Source organism: Triticum urartu, chromosome 4, assembly GCF_003073215.2.
Source record: "Triticum urartu cultivar G1812 chromosome 4, Tu2.1, whole genome shotgun sequence".
In the NCBI taxonomy this organism is placed as follows: domain Eukaryota; kingdom Viridiplantae; phylum Streptophyta; class Magnoliopsida; order Poales; family Poaceae; genus Triticum; species Triticum urartu.
The window spans coordinates 292731294-292741477 of record NC_053025.1 but is presented as its reverse complement, the minus strand read 5'-3'; the positions used below and the strand labels follow the sequence as shown (position 1 = coordinate 292741477).

Genomic DNA, 10184 nt, shown 5'->3' with positions numbered 1-10184 from the left:
GCTGTTTTCTGGTCTGAAAAACAGAGTAGTCGTACTGATATATGTGTATGTTTGTACTGATCTATTTTTTGTAGAGTAATTTTAAATGGTTCCGAAAAAATGTACTTGTACTGATGCTTGCATGGGTTTGTACTAAGCATGTTTTCACTAACTAGACTTTGCTCTGTTTTTTAGATAATATTTTTCTCGTAAATTTTCAATGGTTTACTTTATCCTAGCCCTGAACTTGGATGGTTTATATTATTGAACTGAATGTTATTGTATCGTCGGCCCTGTACTTGCATGGTTTATATCATCGAACTGAATGATATTTTTTTCAAAAAGAAAATGTTTTTTATTATTTTTTTGGAACTAAACATTTTTTACAACGATGTTCTGGACTTCTCTTATTTTATGACTTGTACTTTTACCATTTGAATTGCATGGGGTTTTCTTTTGCTTGAACTTTTACAATTTGAATTTCTGTCATTTCTTTTATTCCGAATGGACCACCGTTTTTAACTTGTACTGATCAATATTTTTAATTAAAATATTGAACTTATAGAAGTCAACCTTTTTTGTTTTTTTTTAAATTTGGTTTCCCGTTCGAACTAATGATGTTGCTAGCTCCGAACTTGAATAGCTTATCTAGTTGAGGTAATTGGATTTAAACAAAATAAAATGCTATGTTTGTTTTACGAACTTTTTTGCAACAAAGTTTTGGACATGTCACTATTTGCAACTTGAACTTTTTGTTGATGAACTTTATATTGTTTGAAGTTTTCATAATGTTCTCTTTCTTCTGGACCTCTTCTTTTCGTGATTCCGAACTTTTCACTTTTTTATCTTTGAACTTTCTAGATTCTTTGTACCTCAAACCTCGTCAATTCTTCTCTGAATGCGTGACATTCCTTTCTTTTCTAAATTTCCAAAAAAATAAAAATGGTTTTCTGTAACTGTAGAACTTTTTATTTGTGAACTTATGTTTTTTCTACCATGTACTTGCCTACATTTTTAAACAAAACATGATACCATCAGGTTACAAAAATACAAAGAAATTCACAAAGAGTACATCTCTCAGGAAACTAGCCTTGAACATATCAATGTATAGAGAGTACATCTCTCAGGAAACTGTGTGAACCTCGCTGCTTTAACAATATGAACTTATAAACAGACACTACAATCCTTTTTCTATCTTATGTTACCAAAATAAAAAAAATTACAAAGACAATGTGAATCTCATGGCTTTAACAATTTGAACTTCAGAACAAACACTATAATCATACAATATGAACACTTCTCTTTTTTATATACCAAATTCACAAACTTTCACCGTGGCAGTGTGTGAACCTCACGGCTTTTACTAATTTGAACTTTAAAACAAACACCATAATCTTACAATATGAACTCTCACATAGCTCAAATCACAAATATATAAACACAAAGGCTTTCTTTACTGTTAAAGAACTTTCTTTGGAGGTTTGGACTTTCTAAATTCTGTTTTTTGGAACTCTCCATGTAGCTAGACATGAACCTTTTTTTCATGGGCGACCACTGTGTAGGAGAGCTCATTGGCAACCACACACGCTGAGTTCTTATGCTGCAATATAAAGCAAGTGCCAATTAAATCTCATTGCGAGGGCATTCTACCATTAAATATATCCAGCAAACAAGTAAAGAGTCTTGAAACCCAAGATAATACAAATAATGTGTACAATAAGACAACAGACAACACAAGCTAGTGAAGGTTTACTGGCTTTTACTATTAAGGTTCAAGCAGGGGGTGTTGAGAGGCTGTGTGGGACTAATATTGCAGTGTCAGAATCAGTTCAGTAGCTGCTCACCACGGACAGCTACTCAACTGCTTCATGCTACTATCCGGCTGCTCACACATACACTTGTCGCCTACTCGTTGTCGTTGGATGTACCCTGCACACACACAACAACAACCAATTAGCATGCACAAGTTCATGTCAAAAGAACAACAAGTTCATGTGCAGTAACGTCACAAGTTCACAACAAAACCTAAAAAGTTATGTACTTTAAAATACTTCATTTATACAAAATGAATTGCTAAAAAGTTGTATATTGAACATTTTTATAGAAATTCATCACATACACGAAAATTTGTATTAGTGCCATCGCTGATTTGTTGACCAAGGAAAAAAAACTTGTACTTACCCGAAGGTGTCTGCCATGTGAATTTGCCAAGGTATTTCTTGGGTAAACCTTTTTTACCTAGGTGTTCCTACTTCATATGAACTTCCCAGCATTTTTTGTGCAAGGAACTTGTTATCCCGGACAAACCAAACTTTTTCAATGAACAGGCAAATCAATTTCTTACAAAGCTTCCTAGCCCATTAGCTTCAACCTTTACAAGACAAACTTCTTTCTAGGGGCAGAACAGAAGATGAACTTCTAACCTGCAGTTTTTCGCACTGAATTCCAATCACATGTTGAACTTTCTAACCTGCAGTTGCAAGGAAGCCATCCCAAGTCAGGCTAGACAAAGACGTCCGGTTGGCTCTTGCCGTATATGGAGAATTTGTAGAATTTGGTAAAACAATTGAAGTAGCTTGGTCTGGTTATTATCACTATCACCATAACTAGATACATGTACTACTTTTTGACTATAACAAGAAAAGAAAGCACTACCTAGTGTTCAAAATATAGAAAGGGTGATATTTCTTAAATACAAAATTCAAAAAAGAATGGTGCTCTCTATCAGATTGTTGATGCATGAAAATCGCATGAACTTCATATACTGCAATATAGTTGCATCAAGTGCACACACACATTGGCGCGCGTCTTGCTACACCTAAAGCTTGCGATGAACTGTTTAAAGTTTGAAAACTGAACCTTTTGTTCTCAAGTACTGACACTACAAAATATAAATATATATCCATTGTTTCTAACACAAAAGAGTGACCACGAATACCAGCACTACAAAAATGCACTCTACAGGTATAGACTACAACATACTTCACATTACCAGATTGCAATTCTTCTTTGTAGATGATATATTTTTCCGACGAACTGATGAACTGAACAAGATTCACATGAGACATATGATTTTTGGGGATTTCCTCAAGATTATGCGCAATAAAGCATCCGGATCGAAAAGAACAGACAAGCTGAACTGAAAACCAAAATAAATGGCCTCTGGGTTCCTCATATAGCAACTAAAACTTCAGTACAAATACACCATTTATTGCTGCACTACTACTTAAACAAGGTAAATCAATAAAAAAACTGAACTAACAAACATCAACTTAATATCTTTGTGGATGCCCATGGCGGCAGTGTGCAACCGTCGAGCCGAGTGCTAGATGCAAATGCCCTTAGTGGTGGCCGCTATCGCCGCAAGAATGTTGAGCGTATTGCCAGCTAGCATCAACGAAAACCGAGACAAAATTGAGTCTTGCACAAGATCAAACTAATATAAACGCTTGATGCATCCATCAGCAGTCATGCATAACCAAGCAATGTGCAAAGCAAAGGGGCTGGTGTGCAAAACCCAGAATTTTTTCACAAAACCACACTTGAACTCGCTCTACGACAATCTTCGAACTTATGCATGCAGATAAATACTTTAGAACAAAAACAAAATCCCTAACCTTGTCTCTGTGTTGTGCTCGACATCAACACACTATTCCTGTCCATACTGCAGCAGCGCCAGCTCCACGAAAAAAAAGACAGTGCTCTCCATTTAGACAAATACATCCAAGAGAAGACACAAGAAACTTCAGCACATAGACTCACTGCTTTGGCAAAATGGAAGATACGTACTACATCTGAAGAATTTGTTAAAAATCTGGTGTTCCTTTTACCTCCTTGCCGTTCTTCTTATCTCAGTAGGATGCGGCCTTGGCGAATCACACGAGGAAGACGTAAGGTGTGGGCACTGTCAGGTTCCACTCAAGCATGTTCAGGATTGCCTTCTCCATCCTCAGAATCTGCTCCCTAGTATATGTGTTGTCGGAGAACAATATGAAGTCGTTCACCTGCAGGTTGGCGCACAAAACAGCCACCAATCAGAACGCGGACTCAATGAACGAACGAACAGCAGAATGGATGGATGTTCCATCATTCAACCTACGTACCTCTGGAGCCCAAATCTCTTCGTACTTGCACGCAATCAGCAGGGCACAGACGCTCACCAGCTGCAGCTCCTGCTGGATATTTAGATAGAAAATCACCTCCACGTCTAGTAGCTGGACTGATGTTTCCTTCCTTTTTTTACTTCCATGGTGATGCACCAGTTCATACAATGAGTGGAATCGGTACAAAATGATAAAATAACTGAACTGATATTTCTGGTCTCCAAAAATAATAACTAAGTCTGTACCAAATAAATGAATATAATTTCTTATTTGTATGTGTATCTGTTCATTGACAATATTGAACTGAACGGAACTAAAAATAATAATTGAACTGAACTAAAATTAGAAACTAAACTGATTGTGCCACTGAAATTGTTTTCGTCTTTGTTTGTGGTCTCTAAACCTCCAATTTTTTGTACGTTGAGCTACCCTTTTTTTCCTACCTTCTTTTCTTAGAACTGTTGTCTCTTTGGGAAGAACTGCTAGCCTTTTTTTAGGTGAACCTCTGTACAGGTCTCTCGTTTCATGTGTAGTGGGGCACTAGGGCTCCAGCGTCATGAGCAGAAGAGCATCGCCATCAAAACCTGACAAAACTTCATATGGAGTTAGCAGTGGAGCATTTATTGAGAAGATCAATGGAGTTGGCCGGAGCATCAATACCAACCTGGACGTACAGCACCAGGGCATCCATCCTCCTGTGTACCGCTGGAACCACGGCAAGGCAGTTAGCTCAACAAGATGCGGCACCGTATGGCTCGGGCTGCAACCTGATGGGGGAGGCAGGGGTAGTGCACAGAGGCACTTGGTGGCGTGCATACGGGGGGCTGAGGCGCAGGGCAGCCGGCCTGGTCGTTGCGGATGTGACCGGCTTGCGGCGACAGTATTGGACTGACGCAGTGGCATGGACCCCCCACCAGAACGAGGCAGAGTGATGGCGCGTATCGTCGCCGGATGAGGTAGTGCAGGGGTCGGCAGCGCCGGGACTTGGAGTCCCCCGAGCCAGGTGGTGTCGAGGTCCGGGCGCCGTTGCTGGGGGCGTCATGGGGATGTGGCGACCGGATCTTGTGGTTGGCCGCTCCGGCGGGGAAGAAGCCGAGACGCGACGAGGAGGCCGACGGCGGGGAAGAAGCCGGGGATAGAGGAGGAGGCCGGCGACGGGGAAGAAGCCGGGGCGAGAGGAGGAGGCCGGCAGCGGGGAAGAAGCTGGGTCGCGAGGAGGAGGCCGGCGGCCGGGAAGAAGCCGGGGCGCGAGGAGGAGGCCGGAGGCAGGAAAGAAGTTGGGCCGCAGGGAGGTGGCAGGGAAAGAACCAGGGGCATGGTGAGGTGGCTGGCGGCGGGTCAAGAAGCCGGGGCGCCGGGAGGTCAGGTGGCCGGCGGCGGGGTGCCGGATGTGGGGCGTCGACGGCAAGACGGGGAAGATGGGGTGGGTTTTCTTTTTTCCTATTTTGTGCCGTTCGGGGTGGGCTTCTTTTCTTTTTTAGTTTCTAGGCTATCGGTTCGGTAACAGAATATTATTCTGTTACCAGTAACAGAATAGCTCTATTATATATATATATATATATATATATATATATATATATATATTGTATTTCTTGCCTCCAAACATGTTGTGATGGTCCTGATAGATAGAAGTTTCAACAACTAGCTTTTCTTCATTTGTCGTGGCCGTAACAATATCGACTACTGTATTTAAATTATGCGCGATCATATCATCCTCTCGTCCTAGAATCAAAACCGTTCTTGGTTTTGTATCATCTTTTTCAGTAATATTTCCATCTATAGACTGAACGGTGACCACCGAAATTTCAATAGCTTCAACCATGTTCTTTTTTGCATCTTTCGCTTATTTTATCCTTTTTCGATGGTCTCTCCTCCAAGTAATGAAATGCTCCTCACCCATGGGTACGAGGCTGCACAACTTACCCTTCTTAATAGTATATGAGTGTGTGGAAAAATCATACACAACATCATGCTTTGCTACCATGGCATGCCCAATAATAAGTGATATGAAACCATCGACGCCGGAATCACGGCACACAAAACCTCACAAAAATAATTACCCAACAAAAACAGTACCTTGGTTTGACGCGATAGTGAGCACTTCGCAACCCCAACGGAACAAGTATGGTTGTGCTCATGGTGTCATCAATAGATCTAGCTTCTCCACCATCTCGATGCTTGCAGTGTTGTTCAAACTAATGTGATCGATTCTCATGGCACATGATCTCTCCTGTACCACAACGCGTGTATGAAAAAGCCCATCCCATCGACCTTCATCCTCAAATTGAAATCCATAGCTTAGCTTCCATGATAATCCAGTCATCTACAAAGCAGTGTCGTGAACAACCTTGCTTTGAATACCACCTTATGAAGACCGAATCTCATGGTGAGATCTAATCGGTTGTTGCAGCCCAATTGATAAGAAGCCCATACTTTTATATGTGGCTGCTAACAGCAGAGCTGTCAGTGTAGTGGTTGTTGTGGAAAGGAAGGAGTCGGGCAAGAAATATCCGGTTCAGAGGCCAGTTTACTATGTCAGTGAGGTATTAATTGAATCTAAGCAAAGGTACCCACATTGGCAGAAGCTACTTTATGGAGTGTTCATGGCTAGTCGTAAGTTGAAGCAAATTTTCCTTGCCCATCCCATCATTGTGGTCAGTTCTGCTCCTTTAGGGGATATTATTGAAAACAGATAAGTTACAGGCCGGGTGGCCAAGTGGGCCATTGAGCTTGGACCTCATGGTTTGAAGTATATGCCTCGGACAGCTATCAAGTCTCAAGCACTTGTGGATTTTATCAATGATTGGACAGAATTGCAGACGCCTGAGGAAAAGCCTAATAATACAAATTGGACTATTCATTTTGATGGATCCAGGAAGTTGGAAGGCTCGGGGACTGGAGTTATCTTGACTTCCCCACGAGGTGATAAGTTTTGTTATGTCTTAAGGATGATGTTTTCTTATACTAACAATGCAGCTGAATATGAGGCATTACTTCACGGTCTTCGGATGGCCAAAGAGATGAACATGAGCCGGTTCAGGTGTTTTGGCGATTCAGATTTGGTGGCTCAGCAAGTCTTAGGAACTTGGGATTCCAAGGACTCACTCATGGCGGCTTATCGCCGGGCGGTTGATGGTATTGCTGGTCACTTCAAGGGTTATCAAGTAGAGCATCTTGATCGCGGGAAAAATGAGGCGGCTGATGCTTTAAACTGGTTGGGATCTTAGCATAAGCCGGTACCACCTAATGTCTTTCTTCATATTATGCATAATCCTTCAGTAAAATTGCCAACGTAAGAGGATCTGGCTATCCCTCACCCAGAGGCACAATTGGTGGCGACTCTTCATGCTATTCCTGATTGGACAGTTCCATATTTGGCTTATATGACCCGGGGTGAGTTACCTTAAGATGAAACTTTGGCCAGGTAAATAATCCAACGGTCTAAGTCAATGACCTTTGTCAATGGCGAGTTGCACCGATGCAGTGTCACAGCGGTGTTTCAGCGTTGTATTTCTCCTGAGGAGGGCCGTGAGATTCTAAGACAGATTCTTGAAGGAGATTGTGGCCATCATGCCGGCTCTAAGTCTCTCGTGGCTAAGGCTTTTCGTCATGGCTTTTATTGGCTAACGGCTCATGCTAATGCAGAAGATCTGGTTAGAAAGTGCGATGGCTCTCAAAATTTTTCTAGACGAACTCATGTGTCGGCTCAAGAATTGAGATGATTCCAATCACTTGGCCGTTTGTAGTCTCAGGGCTGGATATGGTGGGACCTTTCAAGAGGTCCAAGGAAAAAAAGACCCACCTCTTGGTGGCGATTGATAAATTTACAAAGTGGGTTGAAACAGAACCGGTTAGCAAGTGTGGTGCGGCAACGTCGGTTCAATTCTTCAAAAAGGTGATTTTCCATTTTGGCTACCCTCATAGCACCATAAATGATAATTGTACCAATCTGTCCAAGGGTGCTATGAAAGAATTCTGTCAACGAGAGCATATTCGTCTTGACGTTTCATCAGTGGCTCACTCCCAGTCCAATGGTCAAGCTGAAAGAGTCAATCAAGAAATCTTGAGAGGCATAAAAAGCCCCGGCTTATGGTCCCTTTGTAGAGGATGCCAGGTTGTTGGGTTGAGGAGTTACCTTCAGTGATTTGGAGTATGAATACTGTTGGGGAACGCAGTATGTCAAAAAATTCCTACGATCACACAAGATCTTTCTAGGGATGCATAGCAACGAGAGGGGAGAGTGTGTCTACATACCCTCGTAGACCGATAGCGGAAGCGTTAAGTAACGCGGTTGATGTAATCGAACATCTTCGCGATCCAACCGATCAAGTACCGAACGCACGACACCTCCGCGATCTGCACAGGTTCAGCTCGGTGATGTCCCTCGAACTATAGATCCAGCTGAGGCCGAGGGAGAGTTTCGTCAGCACGACGGCATGGTGATGGTGATGATGAAGTTACGGACACAGGGCTTCGCCTAAGCACTACGACAATATGACCGAGGTGGAAATCTTTGGAGGGGGCACCGCACACGACTAAGAGGTCAACTTATGTGTCTATAGGGTGCCCTCTCCCCCGTATATAAAGGAGGGGAGGAGGAGGAGGGCCGGCCTCAAGGGGCGCACCCAAAGGGAGGATTCCTACTCCTAGTAGGCGTAAGTTCCCCCCTTTCCTAGTCCATGTAGGAGAAGAAGGAAGGAGAGGAGAGGGAGAAGAAAAGAGGGGGGCGCCGCCCACTCCCTAGTCCAATTCGGACCAGCCCATGGTGGGGCGGCCACCCCTTGAGGCCCTTCTCTCCTTTCCTGTATGGCCCATTAAGGCCCACTACTTCCTCCGGCGAATTCCCGTAACTCTCCGGTACTCCGAAAAATACCCGAATCACTCGGAACCTTTCCGATGTCTGAATATAGCCTTCAAATATATCGATCTTTACGTCTCGACCTTCGAGACTCTTTGTCATGTCCATGATCTCATCCGGGACCCCGAACAACCTTCGGTACATCAAATCACAAAACTCATAATACAAATCGTCATCGAACGTTGAGCAAATGGACCCTACGGGTTCGAGAACTATGTAGACATGACCGAGACACATCTCCGGTCAATAACCAATAGCGGAACCTAGATGCTCATATTGGCTCCTACATATTCTACGAAGATCTTTATCAGTCAAGCCGCATAACAACATACGTTGTTCCCTTTGTCATCGGTATGTTACTTGCCCGAGATTCGATCGTCGGTATCCTCATACCTAGTTCAATATCGTTACCGGCAAGTGTCTTTACTCGTTCCATAATGCATCATCCTGCAACTAACTCATTAGTCACATTGCTTGCAAGGCTTATAGTGATGTGCATTACCGATAGGGCCCAGAGATACCTCTCCGACAATCGGAGTAACAAATGCTAATCTCGATCTACGCCAACTCAACAAACACCATTGGAGACACCTGTAGAGCAACTTTATAGTCACCCAGTTACGTTGTGACGTTTCATAGCACACAAGGTGTTCCTCCGGTATTCCGGAGTTGCATAATCTCATAGTCAGAGGAACATGTATAAGTCATGAAGAAAGAAATAGCAATAAAACTGAACGATCAATATGCTAAGCTAACGGATGTGTCTTGTCCATCACATCATTCTCCTAATGATGTGATCCCATTCATCAAATGACAACACATGTATATGGTTAGGAAGCTTAACCATCTTTGATTAACGAGCTAGTCAAGTAGAGGCATACCAGGGACACTTTGTTTTGTCTATGTATTCACACATGTATCAAGTTTCCGGTGAATACAATTTTAGCACGAATAATAAACATTTATCATGATATAAGGAAATATAAAATAACAACTTTATTATTGCATCTAGGGCATATTTCCTTCAAATACTACCCCCAAAAGATCCACAGGTTATACGCCTTTCTTCATGGTTTACGGAGCAGAGGCGGTTCTTCCTAGTGACATCTGTTACGAGTCACCCCGAGTGGCGGCTTATGTTGAAGCTGATAATGAAAAAGCACGCCTGGATGATCTTGACCTCCTGGATGAGGAGCGTGACCTTGCGGCGGCTCGTACGGCAATTTACCAACAAGATCTACATC

The 10184-nt window shown here is 42.7% G+C and overlaps 1 long non-coding RNA gene across 4 annotated transcripts; it reads right to left on the bottom strand.

Moving 5' to 3' along the window:
* Positions 1-1262: 1262 nt before the first annotated feature.
* On the bottom strand, positions 1263-5568 carry LOC125551517. Of its 4 annotated transcripts, none has more exons than XR_007302756.1 (8): positions 4747-5566; positions 4526-4666; positions 4083-4154; positions 3810-3983; positions 3597-3682; positions 2403-2449; positions 1824-1908; positions 1263-1579 (listed from the first exon to the last, which is right to left on the bottom strand). It is a non-coding gene; the product is annotated as an uncharacterized LOC125551517 (long non-coding RNA). The 4 variants fall into 4 exon arrangements; XR_007302755.1 differs by having other exon boundaries at positions 4083-4151; XR_007302757.1 differs by having other exon boundaries at positions 4083-4675; positions 4747-5568.
* Positions 5569-10184: the final 4616 nt, after the last annotated feature.